Source organism: Lissotriton helveticus, chromosome 4_1 (genome assembly GCF_964261635.1).
Source record: "Lissotriton helveticus chromosome 4_1, aLisHel1.1, whole genome shotgun sequence".
Taxonomy (NCBI): Eukaryota; Metazoa; Chordata; class Amphibia; order Caudata; family Salamandridae; genus Lissotriton; species Lissotriton helveticus.
The window spans coordinates 1378769181-1378786893 of NC_136063.1; positions in this window are offsets into that span (position 1 = coordinate 1378769181).

A 17713-nucleotide genomic window follows, 5' to 3' on the forward strand; every position below is an offset into this window, starting at 1 on the left:
TTAATAAAAATTTCTCATGTGAGGACAAAGTACCCAATAAATAAGGCTCTGTGTTTGGTGTTGTTTTTAACATAATATATGTCCTAACACTCGGTTTCTGTACCTCTTTAGCTTCCCTCGTCAATTTTTTTTCTAGGAGGAAAGCCATTTTTATTGCCTCCACATCCCCCTTATTAATGTGTTCGGGGGTATCAAATAACTCACCCCGCCCTAAGCTTGAAAAGCCTTTCCTAGTGTAATTCAGCCAAGGTACTGCGGATGAGTTATCCATAGACAGGCAGTCTTTTAAAATCATGTGAGTCAAGGGAATATCAGGGTTTAACCACGTTTTTAACCAGCAGGTCAGTGGGCGCAAGGAGAAAATGTCACTGACATACTGGATCCCCAGTTCCTTATGAGCAGCTAGGTTTGATGTGCCTCGTGGGAGACACAGTAAGCGTTTCAGGAGACATTCTCCCCAATTTGTAGTCGCTCTCCCGCGATATACCCCCAAATTTCGCTTCCATATGTTGCGGTAGCCACTGATTTAGCCTTATATAGTTGCAACATTGTGCCAGTAGGCTTTTTCCCCAATTTGGATGCAAAATTAAAAATTGCTGCATTCACACTAGCAACGTCCCCTTTCTTTTTCAAGACATGAGGACTCCAATTCAACTTATTGTCAAAAAGGACTCAGAGATACGAGAACGTGCTAGTGAGGGGAATTTTAGCATCTCCCACGTTAAATTGAAAATTCTTTTTTGGTGGCTGTCCTACCTGCATAATATATGATTTAGAGTTATTTATTGTTAAATCCCTGTCTGTCATAAAAGCCTCAAAGGCAAATAAAAGTGCTTGTAGACCTCTTTCTGTCCTGGATATGAGGACCGCATCGTCCGCGTATAGTAGGACCGGGATGCCCCGGCGTCCCACTCTGGGACAATCGGCCCGCACCTCCCGTAAAACGCTATCTAAGTCTTTAATATAAAAATTAAACAAAAAGGGAGCCAAAATACATCCTTGTCAGACTCCCTTTTTAATGTTAAAATCCTTTGTCACACTCAGGTCCTGAGACAACCTGACATTTGCTCTGGTGGACCTGTGTAAATCTTCTAAAAATCTTCGATGCCACAATCGACCCCCTTTGCCCTCATAGACTGCCAAAGCTTCTTCCTGTTCACACAGTCAAAAGCTGAGGACAAGTCCATGAAGGCAAGGTGTATAGTCCCCATTTGTGACACTGTATACTTACTTAAAATCAAGAAGAGATTAAGGCACTGGGCGGTCGTAGATCGCCACCTACAGAACCCATACTGGGAGTCAGACATGATCTTGTTGTCCTCTGCCCACAAAGTAAGCCTTTGCAGGAGAACCCTCCCCACTACTTTCACCATAGAATCTATTAGTGATATGGGTCTGTAAGAGTGCGGACTACTTTTGTCCCCTTTTTTAAAAACGGGGACTATAGTAGAAGTCCCCCATGACTGTGGGCAACCACATTGTACCGCAGCATAAAAAACAGATTCCAGAATTGGTGCCCAGAAAGAGGGATCAGACTTGAAAAGATCTGGGGGGTCCCGTCGGGATCAGGGGCTTTACCAGCTGTTAAGCCTACAATTCCTTCCAATATTTCACCCCTCCCAAACTTGACTTCAACAACATTGAGGCCGGGTACCAGCCTATCATTCTGTGGGTCAGGCGTGCATCTGCTGAAAATGAGCCTCCCATTCCTCCTTGGATATATAACATTCAAGGCCTCCCACTGCCTCTTGGACAACAAATGTTTTTTTAGTACACTCCAAAACTTTGAGCTATTCTTAAGAATTTCAGGATCCAATAGCTCATCCCAGGCCTCATCCCTTAAGGCTCCTTTACGTTTAGCTAGCGCTACTTTATAATCCTTACGACACTCTATTACGTCAGCTTGCTCTCTGGGGATGGTGGCTAGGACTTCCCTCAGGCTTTTTGCTGTCTTTGAACACTGCTGATCAAACCATCTAGGGCCCACATTTGTCTGTTTCTTGACTGGTGCTGACAGCAGCTCCATAACCTTTTCTGTGATGGTCTGGAAGGCCGCTAACACCTTACTAGATGGGTGCCCCCCCTGTGTGCAGAGGACTATTTCATCTGCACATACAGCTTTTATGTTGTTAAAAAACAGCTCCGGGGTTATTTGCGACCATCTTAATCTACGTTTTCCATCAGTTGTGCTCAATACACCTAATTTAGGGTTTTCTCCTAAATTCGCACTCATCAATTAAAAAGGAGTGTACAAATGATTGCATTAGGGATGAAATTAACAAAAAGTCGATAAAAGTCCCTTTCCCATGGCCCTTAAACATGGGCACCACAGATCGGGTATATGGGTCCGTCATGGCCATGGTAGATGTCAAATCTAATTCATTGATCATATCATTTAACCGATCCCCTTCGGCCGAGTGCTCGAAGTGAAATCCATGCATTTGTGGGCAACTCAACTCGGAGATACATGACAATAGGTGGTTACCACAGGGATGAATATTGAAGTCACCTACAACCATAAGATTATGTGATCTATGACTCATGGAATTATAATTAAAAGCATTCAGAGCAAGTATATAACTTTGATCAGGACATGATGAGAATGAATTATAAAAATTTACCAGGCCTAACATACAATTCCCACTATATAGTGTTAATGCAAGGATGCCCAGATCAGAGGTGGGTACTACACAGATTTTGCATGCCACAGCTATAGAAACATAAATCACCATTCCCCCCTAGGTCTCCCCCTGTTGGATACAATTGCTGGAACAAAATAAGCCTTGTAACCTTCCAATAAAAGGTCACATTCTGCCGACCAAGTTTCTTGTAAGCAGATTATCAAGAATTGCTTAACATAGGTTGTCCAGCTGAGTTCCTAACTTGGCAGCCAACCCTGCTATATTCCAGGAGATAAAATTATTCAAACTCTCCCTTGGTTGCTTAGCCCCTACAGCTCCTGAGGTGGCCTTCCTCCCTCCTGGGGTACCAGTTTCCCTGAGTCAATCACAAGCCTCCAGGCCAGACAAGGTTTCGTATCTGTGGTGTACTGGAAGTCTGTACCCGGTATTATTTTGTCTACTTGATGTTGTCTGTGGTGGCATAGGGAGAGCATGATGATATAGGGGTCTTGCCCTAGACCAACCACCCCCCCGGTGATCTTCCTCCCTGCCGGATCTCACCGAGTCCCTCCACTGTGATGGTCTGTAAAAGAACCCCAAGGGTAATAGTTTAACTACGGTACCCATTGTTGGCTGTAGACTTGGACCCCATGATAGTAAGCAACCCGCAGTGTGGGGGTTGTCAAAGTTAATAATAATGCAATCACCCATTCCTTGTTTACTGGATCTACCAATCCAGTCGACCCTGCGTGCCATGATTATGTTGTTAATAAAGTTCGCTCCATCAAGGGTATTTTGGGAAAGCCAATGAACTATTTTATTCAGCAGTTGCCCGTAACTTTCATTCTTTCCTGGTGGGAGGGCGGGAACATGTCCCAGTATAACCACATATGGGGTAGCTTCTGGCGGAAGATCGATTACTGAAGATCCCTGAGGCACACTAGGCCCCTCCTCTAGCCTCTAATTTAATTCCGGCATGGGAGAGGTCCTTCTAATGTTGGGGGATTGTGTCAAATCCATTTTATCTCTCGAGTCCAACCTAGGGTTACTTGGGCCACCTGTAGCGTTGGTCCGTGTATTAGCCAAAACTGGATCATCCTCCTTGCCTCTATTACCACCTGCTCTATCCTTCATGTTCGGTGCTTGGGCTTTAGAATTATGGGTGTAGCTGTAACCTTTGAAAGATTAACCAGCGAAGATTCTAGGTTCAATAGCCTTGATTCTACCCCACATAATTTTTGTACAATGGGTTCAAGCAAGGTTTTTACCATGGTCTCTAGTTTCCCCCAAAAGTCTCCATCAGCGTGGCCTGTAATGGATATCCCTCCGTCACTCTGAGCATTATTAATTAAATCGCTCTGAGTCTCATTTCCTATGTTGTGTATTTCTACCACTGTCACCCCTTTATTCCCTGGAGCTACATGTCCTGGATGTCTGGTTCCCTGGGTTTTCTTGGGAATGGCACTAGTTTTGGGGCGAGTAAATACTGTTTTTTGTTTCTGCACTCTTCCCCATAATTTATAATTAACCGGACTAGGTATCGGTTCCGGGGTCCCAGAGAGCCTGGTTCCGTTCAGTATAGATTTGTCAGCCTCCATCTGAGAAATCCTTTCTTGAGCTGGGGGCGAGATAGTATGATTCAGAGTGTCTAGTAGGGCAGGGGTGGAGAATAGCCTGCCAAATGTGGGGTCCAGGGATAACCTACGCTCCGTCATTATAATTTCCTTATTAAGAACTGACTCTGCCCTAGTCAGATAGGCATCTAAAGTCCCAACCATCCCCGAGCCCACTCCTACTTTCCGTTTGGCCATTATAGAGTACAGTCAGTTCAGAATATCCAGGTAAGAATACTTAAAACAATAAATACCCCAATACAAAAATAATCGAGGCCTGATAAGATTAATTAAGCAGGATAGAAAAATGAAACCTAGCTGGTTTAACGCACAACCTCAATCCTAGACTTTAGTAGGGAATACACAGTGATATACCTTAATACTACATAAGTACCGTTGCAATGTTAAAAAATGAGAAAGCTCAAAAATAAATACTAGGGGCCAGATGTAAGTAGCCCAATACTGGTCGGTAACGGACGAATTTACCGATTTTCGGCCGTTACCGACCGGTATTGGGCATTCGGGATGTAGGGGACCCAAAAACATCCGAACCGGTAAAGTTTCCGAATCGGAAACCTTACCGAATCGGAAAATATACCAAATCGGTAAATTTACCGAATCGGAAAATATACCGATTCGGTAAATTTACCGATTCAGAAACTTTCCCAAATCGGTAAATTTGCCGAATCGGAAAATAAGAAATGGTAAAAAATGAAATTTGAGATGTAGGTAACCTTTTAAATACCGAATTTGCATGGAATTCAGTATTTAAGAGTCGGTATTTACCATGGATTGAAATCAGGTGGTAACCAGGTGTAGGCTATAAAAAAGGCCCCAAAATGCAACAGTTTCACCAGAATGGTCGGCATTCTATGTCATTGCGAGGCGGCTACGGCTACAGGCAGAAGGAGAGAGGGTCTGGAGGAGGGAGGAGCAGGTGTACAGGCAGAGGATCACTCTTTTCCAGCTAACTGAGCCAGAGATCCTACAAAGGTACAGATTGGCTCCCCAAACTATCCAGGACCTTATCAGGGACCTCCACCCACTGTTGGACCATCCAACCCCAAGGGCACACGCCATCCCACCCCATGTGCAGGTGCTGTGCAGCCTACACCTGCTTGCATCTGGGAGTTACCAGAGTGTGGTTGCTGCGGTAGGTGGGGTGTCCCAGAGCTGTCTGTCCCGTTTCTTTAAAAAAATCCTTGATGCCATGTTGCAGAGAATGCATCACTACATCAGCTTCCCTGCAACGCACGCTGAACTGCTCAGGACAAAGACAGACTTTTATCAGATGGCGCATTTCCCAAACATCATTGGCTGCATTGACGGTACCCACATACCAATATGCCCACCTGCTGCCACAGAGTACATTTATCGGAACCGGAAGTCCACCCACACCATAAATGTACAGGTGATCTGTGATTCCAAGTACATGATCACTGGCATAGTAGCCAAATTCCCCGGGAGTACCCACAACTCCTACATCTTCCAAAACAGTGGTATCTACGCACGCCTGACAGTGGGGGAATTCGGCGAAGGATACTTGCTAGGTAACACACTGTGTGAAACTCCCTCGATACGTATTGCAGGTGGATGTGTGTGTGTGCATGTGAGTAATGTTTTTTCTTCTTACAATTAGGGGACAGTGCTTATGCCCTCCGGGCCTTCATCCTCACACCCTACCTCAACCCTACAACACCAAGCCAGAGGAGATACAACAGGGCACACAAGACAACCCAAAACATTGTGGAGCGCACCTTTGGTATGTGGAAGAGCAGGTTTCGCTGCCTCCATAAGAGTGGAGGGGCCTGCCAGTACACACCAATCACCTGCTGCAAGATGATTGCAGCCTGTGCAATGCTGCACAACCTTGCGGTCAAGAAGTGCACCGAAGTGGATATCTCTGATTATGAGGACCATGACGACGAGGAAGCAGTGCCTGAACCACACACATCTGGAGTTGCAACACCAACTGATGGCAGACAAAGATGGGAAGAGATCACACGCAACTACTTTTAAGTAAGTAAAGAGACACAGACAGGTGGAGTATGTACCCAATGTAGTTTAATTGTGTAATGACGTAGGTTACTAAAGCACAAATGTGCAACAAACAGAATTTAACTTCAATGATGTCAGTCCTGGTTCACTTCACCATGAACTATAATAGTCATTTTCGTCCTCGCTTTCCAGTGCCACTTGTATGGTGCTCACTGTGCTCACTTTCCTGCTGGCCTGTGGCCTCAGCGTGGTGCCTGCTGCTCCTCGTCGTCTCTGGGACACGGGAGCTCGCAATGCTGCTCCTGCTTGTGCTCTCCTCACTCACAGAAGGAACTTGTTGCTATCAAGGTGTGCAACCCATCTACACATGAACTCCTCACTCACAGGCACATCCAGAGCAGCTGTCTGTGCAGTTTGGGCATTTAACAGCGCCTCAAGAGCACTGGTCATCCTGCCCAAGCCCCTAGTGACCTCATTGCTGTTTTGGGTCATAGCCTCCTGCATGTTACTGCTTCTCCTGCATAGCAGGGATGTGGCAGTGGCCAGGCTGTTGAGAGCTTTATTTTGGCCATGAGCACGCTGCCTTTCCTTGCGCCTTGACTCAAAATCTGTGTCTAGTTTGGTGCATAGCAGCTGCACTGATTGGCTCATTTCGCGCATCCCTGCTGCCATCTCCTTGTTCACTTCTACAAGCTCCCTGATGTCCTTTCCTATGTCTCCTTTGTTTTTGTTCAGGGACCTGATTTGGCGTTGGCATGACTGGATGGCTCTTCCCTGCATCCTCTGGATTCTCACCATGCTCCCCTCCAGGCCACGGAACACACTTGGACCCTCCACAGTTGCATCTGCTGGCCTTTCTAGGACTCTGCGGCATCTAGCACCACTATGGCCCACCCCTGCACTGGAGTGCGTTGTGCCAGAGCTAACATCCACAGGCAAGTTGTGTGTTTCGTCCCCTTCCATGTCACCTGCTGATGACTCCATTTCTACAAGTGGGGCCAAAACATGCCTCCTGCTTGGTTGTGAGGCAGATGTTGTGTCATGCTGTGATGCTGGCATTTCTGGGGATGACAGCAACAGAGGGGATTGAGATCTGCGAGGGGACGCCTGCAACTCTGGAGCCATTTCTGAGTCTTGTGCAGGAGGCTGACTACTTGGTGCACCTGTGTCCTGTGGTACGTTCTGGCTAGATGGACCTGGCTCATGACTCTCCTCCCTCTCTTGTGGTGTGCCTTCAGTCTCCTGCGAACACCTGCGTGACGTTTCACCTGTGGACATATGAGCGTAAATTAGCTAAGCGCTACTGTCTCACAGTCACTACAATTAAATATTTATCACTTCAGCTTTATTCTCTCTGCAATCATTTCCCAAACTAGGTGGTTGCTGTGCTGTATGACATGTTCATACCTTTCCTGACTACATATACCATGATGCATTGCTCCTGTATAGTGCTAGCAGTACTGGACTGGGGTTCACTTGGCCACAAAGGGTACAGGTAAGTATGATGGTATGGGGGGGAATGCTGTGCATTTGTCTTACCTTTTTTGCTTGCAGCTCTGGCTGAGCTGTCTACTTCTCCCAGTCCGCAGACGCTGTCTGGTTCAATGGTTGAGGCCACCATCTCCTCCAGGTCAGTAAGGGGGGGTGCTGGGTTCTTGCCTCCGCCAGTTGTTGTTGCCTGCTTGTGGTGTTCAGCCAATTTCTTTTTGGTTTGGCTCCTGAGGTTGTAGAATCGCTTTTTCAGGTCCTCTGTGTCTCTGGTAGTCACCCCAACTGCATTAACTTTATGTAGTATGTCCAGCCAGAGTTTCCTTTTGGCAGATTCTGCCACAGTGAGGGATTGCCTGCCAAACAGTTTTTGGTACACCTTCACCACCTCCTCAACAAGAACCTGCAGCTCCATGCTGCTGAATTTGAGTTTCCTTTTCCTCTCTGCCTGCTCTTTTTCTTTGCTGCTTGCCATTTTGCAGTTTTAAATTTGCTCAAAACCCTTTCTGCTGCTCAGGGACTCAGCTCAGCTCCAACTGCCTTTCCAGAAGCTTCTAATTAGTTGCAGCTGCCTCTGTAGCCACTTCCTGGTAGGGAGGGGGAGGGTGGTAGCACCTGATTGGCTGCCTACTTAAGTTTCACTTTTGTTTGCTTTCCGATTCGGTATTTACTGAATCGGTATTTACCGATTCGGTATTTACCGATTCGGTATTTCCAATTCATTCCGGAATGAATGGGGTATACCGATTCGGTAAATACAGAATCGGTAAATACCGATTCGGTAATTTCCAATTGACCGATTCTGAATTTTACCGAATCGGTATTTTTTACCGATTTTTTTATCTACATACCATTTACCGATTCTAAAATACCGATTTGGTATTTTAGAATTGGTAAAATCGGATTACCTACATCTGGCCCCTACATATCCACAATGATATCCTTAAAAAGAAAAATAGACTACTTTTGAAACAGTAAACCGTTAATAGTCTGTTTCGGTATTTACAGGATGTCCGTAAGTGTCAAATTTCCAGCAAAACATGTGACGTAGATCCTTCTACTGTTTCAGAAGTTCAAAATGCCCATAGGCTTACTCACGGGACAATATGGACTGATCAGAAGTGAATGTTTAGAGAGATGGCCCGGCCCGGCCTCAGTCAGCCTCTGACGGCCACAGACGGCCCCGCCCTTGTCCCAGGCTTCACCCGGGCGCCGCTCGCACGTGTCCCGCCCTGCGGTGGTGCTGGGGCTGCTTTTGAGGGCCTCAGTTGCCTCACAATGACGTCCTCTCCGGCGCCACAGAGAGCCTCCTGGGTAAGGGAGTCTCCTCCCAGCAGTTCCCCTCAGGGCATCGTCAGAACCCCAATGCTGCTGCCGTTCCCCTCACGGCGCTGGAATCTCACAGGTGAGGAGGGCTGAAGGAAAAGTGAAGCTGTTCCCCTCACGGCAGGAAGAAAGATGGTTTAGCGCATCCCGCGCTGCGGTGGTGCTGGGGCTGCTTTTGAGGGCCTCAGTCGCCCCACAATGACGTCCTCTCCGTCGCCACAGAGAGCCTCCTGGATAATGGAGTCTCCTCCCAGCTGTTCCCCTCACGGTGTCGTCAGAACCCCAACGCTGCTGCCGTTCCCCTCACGGTGCTGGAATCGCACAGGTGAGGAGGGCTGAAGGAAAAGTGAAGCCGTTCCCCTCACGGCAGGAAGAAAGATGGTTTAGCGCGTCAATCAATGTGCAGGCAATAGTGAACCACCTGGGACTCTTCACCAATGTTGTTGCCAACTACCCAGGCAGTGTGCATGATTCCTTCATCTTCCAACAGCGCTTTCAGGATGGCACATATGGAAGTGGACTGCTCGTTGGTAAATACCAAGTCAACACACTACACATCACAATGCTTCCAAAGCACAATGCACAACTGGGGGGATGCACATGTGAACAAACCACATTCAACATGTCAAACTACACAAACACTTACCAGACAGGACCACAGCACTCCATGGTCATCCTGGCCTACCCATGTACCCAATACAGACATTTCATGGCACCACAGACACACAGCAGTTGGACGTGTGGAGATGGGGATGGCAGCCATAACAGCTTTGAAGCACTGCTCCGCCCACATGACTCTACCCCAGTACCCCACAGGTCAGCATCCTGTGGTGGTGGGCCCATGTGGCCCACGGTGCATCCGGGGCCACTAGCCCTGTGCGACCCGTGTCTTCCCCCCTTGTAGTTCTGACATTGCATGTCTGAGTGTCTGATGACTGGTGGTGTAGTTGCCTGCATCAGCTACTCCCTGCGGGCTGGCTAACACTCACCCCACACACAGCCAGCACAGGCGTCACTGGATTGGTGGACCTGCCATCACATTCTGCCGAACCAAGTATTGACTCTTTTCTCCCTGCACTGTCACAGGGGATCAAGGATATGCACTCTGCCCTTGGATGATGACAACCCTCTGAGATCCGAATACAACAGCCCAGAGGCAGTACAATGTGGCACACATACGTACCAGGGGCATTATAGAATGCACATTTGGCTTGTTGAAGTCACGTTTCGGGTGCCTGGACAGCACTGGTGGGAAGCTCCTGTACAGTCCGGACATTGTGTGCAAGCTGATCGTTGCATGTTGTGTGTTGCACAACATCCGTGTTCACGCTAGGGCCCCATGGATCCCAGTTCCAGAGGTACCGGCCGATGATGATGGTGATGGGGTAGGTGGCCCACATCCCACTGCAGCTGCGGCAGGAATGGCCCATAGGAATACCATCATTGACACTTACTTCTCATAAGGACGTCACATTGTGACCCTCCATGGCAATCAAGCACTGCATGTGTGAATTAAACATTTTTGCAGGTCTCAGCTTGTACTTGTACATTTTGATGTTACGTTTCCCTGCATTTCAGATGTGATTTGGCAGGTTGTGCACATTTGCTGAACCAGTTGTGTCGTGTTCAAATGTGGTGGGTGTGCTGTTTGACCCATGATGTTGTCACTGCCGGGGTGCACTCCTGATTGTGTGCGTATGCTGCATGGTGGGTGTGCCACTCCTGCGGCTCTGGTTTGTCTGCCACTGGTTTCTTTCATGCGGTGTGCCTGTCAGTTCTGTTCTTCCACGGTGCTTGGATGTTATGGTGTACATGTTGTCTTCTGCAAGTTGGCCAGAGTGCATCCGCGGTACTCCGCTGTTGATGAGTTTTGTTCAGTGACATTTTCCGTATGCTGTTCTTGTAGTATTTTCCCGCATTGTGCATGAGTATTGCTGCCCTCGCGCTGGTTGTCACTTTTTTCTTATCACGCTTTTGCCCATCGCAGGTTTTGTCGCGTTGGGGTTAGTGTTTTTATCTCTGTCAAGGTGGTTGTTTCGCGGACATTGTCTGCGATGTCGGCAAACTATTGCATGCTACCGCCGTGTTGTGAACTCCACGATGTCACAGGGTTTTTTTCCCGTGATGGGCTGCGACGTTGAAAGTTGCATTATGCTACTCTTGCGGTAGTTATCACACATTCTTGTGAATATACCCCAGGTATCATCTGCATACTTATGAATGGACCCTTTAGGTTAGTAAATCATGTCTCCTCACCCATCTATTAGGAATCTGAGCATTATATAGGACACTTAAGACTCCACAAAAGAGGGTGAGTAGGGCAGATCTGAAAGATTCACTTTCTACAAATTGTCATCGTGAAAGGAACGATAAAATCCGGTGCAGGCCCGTATCCCAGTAGCTCTTCCTAGCAAACGGCACTGTAAGGATTTTTTTTGTGGTGTACTGTATTGAAAGCCACTAAAAAGCATTTGAATACCAGAAAAATTAGACTTGGCAATCAGTTCTTTAAATGTTTTTATCTATTAATGGAATTGCGATGATGATATTGCCGAATCATTATTTGAAGTCCATCTTGTATAGTTGGGTATTTTGTTTGCATAGGTATTTTACCAGCTTGAATGCTTCTGCTTTCTCCATATCCTCCCCCTGGAAGAACAGTGGGGTGGTAGTATTCTAAAAGTCTGAGTAGTTCAGGAATTCTATTTAGAAGAAGTATGATGTAATCAGTGTGCTGATCAAGCGTTATGCATAGTATTGAAAGTGCATAGGCTATAGCAAGATCCCTTAGATGTTTTACTACGTAAAGTAATTTCTGTATGGACAAATCATGCTTTTGGATGTCCTAATGGTCTATAATAAATTTGGCAAAATGTAACGGGCCCCTGCATTCACGGATGAACCCTGGCAAGGAAAAACTATTTTAGAAAAAAGGAAAAAATGCACCGGGTTGCGTGCATTGATATACAGAAACATTATTTTTTTTTTTTTTATCTTTGTTTATTGGTTTTGTGGTGTCATACAGGGAACGTCAATAGTGGAGAAGGGTTCAGGTACAAATTGTAAAGAGAGTTATGACGAGCAAGCTTCATAGTCAATATAACATAACCGTGCGGGCATTGAACGATCACAGCTCATAAATGGCGCTTGTCAGGTTGTATACATTAAAGTAACATCATTTCCCAATCCATTCTCCTACAGTTCTGCCAGTGCATCATCCCGCTTATTGTATTCACATTATAACATAGCAACAGTTGCGCCATACATAAGTAGTCTATGATGTAGGGGCATCCAGCTCGTCCCGTGCCAACAGGTAGCATTTCAGGGGGGCCAAGATGTCAGTCGTCCTGGAATTCACTGGTAGTAGCTCAGCATATGTCTGTAATTGTTCTTGACAAAAAATAAGGTCACTCAGCCAGTCTTTAAACTTAGGTGCTCTCCCTCTACCCCATCTGCACGCTACTCGTCGTTTAGCCATAAGTAGAGCAAACGCCACGAACTTGCGATTTACTGCCGTTAACGTTGCCACGTGTCCCAGAAGTGCTAGAACTGGTGATGGTGCAATGTCAGCATTAATCATTGTGGACAAGGCCCTTAATACTTGTGTCCAGTATGCATGGATGCTCTCGCAGCTCCAGGCAAGATGTAAAAAATCAGCTCCTGGTGCATGGCATCTATCACAATTATCCGAGTCTTGTAAGTTATGTCTATGCATACGTGCCGGCGTGTGATACAGCCTATGCAAATATCTATAATGTATGATTCTGAGCCTACTGTTTGCAGAAACCCGTTCTGTCAGTTGCGCACAAAAGTCCCACTGGTCATCAGTCAGTGTCATTCCCAACTCCTGGTCCCAGTTGGCCCGGCAATCGGGGCAGGACGATTTTGTAGCCCATGTACTGTGTTATAGATCACGGACACCAATTTTTTGGCTTGTTCTCCCTTAAGAATCCTCTGTAGGGGCTCGGAAAAGGGAGGTTCAATAGGAAAGTCCGGAGTAATAGTTTTCAGACCTTGACGAAGCCTAATGTTTAAAAAAAATCAAGGGTCGTTCTCGGTACTCCCGCGAACATATGGTCAAGCGTCCTGAATTTGCCTTCGTGATAAAGATCTCCCCAGTTCACGACCCGGATACGCTTCCTCAAGTTATGGAAGAGGGTCTCTTGAAGTAGGGGCATACCTGGGTGATAGACCAGTGGCATCAAGGGAGAGTACAGCATGGCCATGCCCAGCATCTTCCCCAGCTTGGACCATGCATACACTGTGCTCAAAAGTGTGGACGGCGTCTTATCCCTGCCTTCTAGTGGTAGATATAATGCCCCTTCTATGGGAACTGGTGAAGCTAGCCAGTGTTCTGCTGCCACCTGAGGCATGTACCGGGGCTGGTGTATCCAGAAGAATGCGTAGTGGGCCTGTGCGCTGTAGTAGTACAGTTCAAAGTCGGGAATCCCGAATCCTCCCTGAACATATGGGCGGGTCAGCACCTCCCATGCAAGTCGTGGGCATTTACCACCCCACACCAATCGGGTCAATTCGGATCGCAAGAGTTTAAAGAAATGCCTCCCCGGGTGAAAGGGTATATTCAGTAAGAGATATAATAACTGCGGTAAAATAACCATCTTGATTAGGGACGCCCTCCCTGCCATTGACAACGGCAGCTTAATCCAGCGTGAGATTCTATCTGATATCCGGGTCATAGTCGTCCCGTAATTCATCCTCATCAACCCGTCTCTATCCCTGGATATGCGAACACCCAGATATTTAAAATCGTCATCACACCAGGGTATGGGGTAATCCATATGAAAGGCCTTGGTCCCTGCAGTGAGCGGGAAGCAACAAGATTTACTCCAGTTGATTTGGATGCCAGACATTCCACCAAATTTTACGAATTCCCTCAGTATGGGATTCAGATTTTGTTGTGGGTCTCGAATATATAGGGTACTATCATCTGCATATAATGATATCAATATTTGTCGCAGGTTGCATCTCAGAGCTTTATCGTTGTGATGTTGTCTCAATTTAGCCGCTAGCGGCTCCATCGCAATCGCAAATAGTAGAGGCGACAGCGGGCACCCCTGTCTTGTGCCTCTCGAAATGGGTATTTCATGGGACAATTTCCCATTGACGAGTACTTTAGCCGTGGGAGTATCATACAGGAGCCGAATCCAGGAGAGGAATATTGGGGGGAATCCCATACGTACCAGCACTGCAAGCAGATAGTCCCACTCCAGGGAATCAAAGGCCTTTGTGGCATCCAGGAAAATGGCTGCCATAGGAAGGTCGTCAGAGACATTATTTAATACAGTGAAAAAGGTTCTCAGATTATGAGACGTTGCCCTGCCGGGCACGAACCCGGACTGGTCAGGAAGTATCAGATACTCCATAAGGAGATTGAGGCGCGTCGCTATAAGCTTAGCCAGGATTTTGACGTCGCAGTTAAGCAAGGACAGCGGTCTGTAGGAGTCACAGTGTGGCGGAGATTTACCCGGTTTTAGCAGAGAAGTGATGAGGGCTAATCGCATAGAAGGGGGGAGATGGCCCACCTCCAGCACGTCCTCGTATGTCTCTCTCAGCACGGGGGCCATAAAGTCAATATAAGTTTTATAAAATACAGCCGGTATCCCGTCTGTGCCGGTGGCCTTGCCAGACTTCAGATGCATTATGGCATCCCGTACTTCATCCAGTTCGAATGGGGTGTTTAGGAAACGCTGTTGGGCATCACTCAGCCACCCTAGCGTCATGTCACTCAGGTATCCAGAGAAATCCGGTGTATGGGTTCTTGTAGATGTGTATAGGGCAGCATAGTGTCGTGTAAAGGAGTTCAAGATATGCGTTGTATCCCTATATACCTTCCCCTCATGGTCTTCTATTTCCAGCACCACATTCATTGGTCTTTCTAGTCTAACCGTCGCAGCAAGGGCCTTCCCAGGCCTCTCGCCCTCTCCATACCTCCTAGCCGTCCAGTATTTCCCCTTGAATTTAGATTCCCTGTCCGCTTCTTCTTTGTACTCCGTGACCTTCTCTCTTATCACCGAATAAATGTCCCCTTCTGGCCCTTCCCTCAGGGAATTTTCTAAGGTTTTTAGCTCATGTTCAAGGTTAGTTAACGTTCTTTGGATGCTTTATAGTACCCCAGCCCCCTTCGCAATGCATAGTCCTCTTAGCGTGACTTTGAAAGCCTCCCATATAGTCTCCACATTAGCAACGGTGTCTTTATTCCGCTTGAAAAAGTCCAATACCTCTTCTCTAAGTTCCTCCTGAAACACTGTGTCTAGAAGCATAGTGGGTTGTAGTCGCCAGCGTGACCCTTGCGGTGCCAACTCTTCACCAGTTAACGTGAGTCGTACTGGTGCGTGGTCCGAGTACGTCCTGGCTAGGTGTGTCACTGTCGCGAGTGCTGGGCACATGCCTGCCGATATAAATATGTAATCCAGTCTGGCCCATGACGCAGCATGGGCTGTGTAATGTGTACCTTCGCGGTCGTCAGGATGTAAATGTCTCCAGGTGTCTACTAGCGCATGATCCTGCAGAATGGCATGCAATTCGGCACGTGCGCGGGTGTAATGATGTGGGCTGGGGTGTGATCTATCGACCCCAGGGTCCCATGACACATTGAAATCGCCGCCCCATATGATATGATCCGATCCTTCGTTTACAATAGCAGCCCACAGTTCGGGAAAGAATACAGGGTCATCTGTGTTCGGGCCGTAACAGCATACCAGTGTAATTGACAGGTGTCCCAGCCGCCCCCACATCAAGGAGTATCTGCCCTGTGTATCGTCTCTCGTACCCACGACATGAAACTGAGCTCCTTTCTTAATGAGGATGGCAGTGCCTCTGGCATAAGTGGAGTATTCGGAGAATGTCGTGTGTTCCGCCCATCGGCCGGCGAACATATTTCTAGCTTGGGGCCAATATGGGTTTCCTGCAAGAGGGCTTTGTGTATATGGTGTCTGTCTAAGTACGCCAAGACTTGGCGTTTCTTACGCGGATCTCCCAGCCCTCTAACGTTCCATGTCAAAACATTTAAGGTAGTGTGCGTCATGTTACATTGTCAACGTAGTCAGTGTCTGGCCCCAGATGAGCCACAATCAAGTGTTCCCCGCTTCGTCCCGCTCCGTGTAATGTATTGATGCTTGCAGCCCTGAAAACACTCCTCTGTGTATCCATGAACCTCTCCGTCCCACCATGTCCTGCCGTTCCCTCCTGGGTTAGTCCATCCACCCTTTGAACATCATAATTGTGGATGTGACCGTTCTGTACGACTGCTATAAAACTTCTCACAAGAACATTCAGTACAATGTTCCCTAGGTTAACCCACCTTCCTCCCCCCTCCCACTGAAGCTTCCCCAACTTGCCACAATACCCTACCCTCCCCCCTCCCAAAACAGTTGTTAAACTCCCTACAACCTTCAATGCTACAAACATAACCATTGGGGAATTCCCGCTGGGGAGACCTCTAGAGGTGCACACAAGGCCACTCCCATCTCCTCACCCAACATCCTGATCGGCCCCGTGGGCGGGCTTAATCAAGGGAGGGGAGTGGTGCCTGGAATACGTTACCACCAGCAGTCCAATACCCGTCCATGGTATCTCGATCTCGCAGCTGCACCCAGCCGCAATATGAGTTCTCTTTGGTTCTGCATATGCAATGTCTCAATGTTCAAGTGGTGCGTAGTCATCCAGACTGTTAGTTCAGTGTTCGTTATCTCCTTCCTGTTCTTCAGGCTGCTGCATCTCATCACGGCTCCCATTTCCACGGTGCGCCCGCCGCAAAGTCTTCAGAAAGTCATCCACTTGTTGCGGGTTGGTGAAGAAATGTTGCCTCCCCTGGTGTGTTACTCTCAATTTTGCAGGATATAACAGAGCAGAGTCGATTTGCACTGCACGCAGTTTTTTCTTCACTTCCACAAATTTGCGGCGTTGGTCTTGCACCATTGGCGTAAAGTCTGGGTATATGGAGAAGGCCACACCGTCGTATGACAGATCTTGGGTATTACGTGCTGCCCGTAGTGCCACATCGCGGTCTCGGTAGTTGAGGAGCCGCGCAATGATGGGTCTCGGCGGGGCCCCGGGTTTGGGCCGGGGTCCAAGTGACCGATGCTCCCTCTCCACTATAAATTGCTTGGAGAATGCTTCGGACCATATTGCAGACAGGAGGAGCTTTTCTACATAATCTTCCATACGCCCCGTGTTTGTGGACTCCGGAACGCCCGTCACGCGTATATTATTACGCCTGCTGCGGGCCTCCAAATCCTCGTTCTTTGAGGCAATGACTTTAAGGATATTGTCCATTCGTGCAAGCTGTGTGGCATGTGAGGCCGTGGCGTCATCATTGTCGGATATCCTTCGCTCCGTTTCTTTGAGTCTTTCTTCGTGTAGGTCCAGTTTATGTGCAATAGCGTCCATTCTGGAGGTCATACGGTCCACCTTGTCTACTACAGTAGCGAAGCCCTGTCTCATCTCTTGTACCAACTGCTGTATGTCCATGGTGGATGAGCTCTGCCCAGCCCCCGTCGTCTGCAGACTGGCGGGCCCTCCCGCCTCCAACGCCGGTTTTGTTCCTTTTTTCGCAGTTGTGGAGTCGAAAGTGAGCTTTGGCTGGCGATTGTCCGGTTTACCCATAGTTGGGCTGGTACTGATGCCCAGAGTGTCAGGCGCTATACG